Source organism: Alligator sinensis, unplaced genomic scaffold, assembly GCF_000455745.1.
Source record: "Alligator sinensis unplaced genomic scaffold, ASM45574v1 scaffold2226_1, whole genome shotgun sequence".
NCBI lineage: Eukaryota > Metazoa > Chordata > Crocodylia > Alligatoridae > Alligator > Alligator sinensis.
The window spans coordinates 1-688 of NW_005844089.1; positions in this window are offsets into that span (position 1 = coordinate 1).

The window sequence follows — 688 nt, forward strand, 5'->3', positions numbered from 1 at the left end:
ACTAAATCCTTGGATGATAGTGTCGCTGTGGTCCTAGTCTTTCTAGAGTTTAAGAAGGACTTTGACACTGTCTCTCACCCCATCCTCATCAATAAATTAAGTGACAGCGGCATTGGTGCCTGCACGGTTGGATGGGTTAACAATTGGCTGATGGGCACACCCAGAGAGTAGTGGTGGACGGGTTGTACTCAACCTGGCAAGATGTGAGCAGTGGGGTTCCCCAGGGCTGGGTCCTCAGGCCTGCACTGTTTAACATCTTCATCAGCGACTTGGACGAGGGGGTGGAAAGCACGCTGTCTAAGTTTCCTGATGGCACTAAGATGTGGGGCGAGTTAGGCACACTTGAAGGGAGAAAGGTTGCAACTAGATTTAGACAGACTGCGAAAGTGGGCAGATGAGAATAGGATGGGGTTCAACGTAGACAAATGCAGGGTGCTGCACCTTGGGAGAAGGAATCCACAGCATACATACAGGGAGGGGAGTTCCCCTCTTGAAAGCACAGAGGCAGAAAGGGATCTCGGAGTCATTATTGACTCCAAGATGAACATGAGCCACCAACGCCAGACCGCAGCCAGCAAGGCCAGCCATACCTTGTCATGCATCCAAAGAAGCATCTCAAGCCAGTCCAGAGAGGTGATACTCCCCCTCTATGTGGCTTTGGTCAAGCCGCAGTTGGAGGACTGCATCC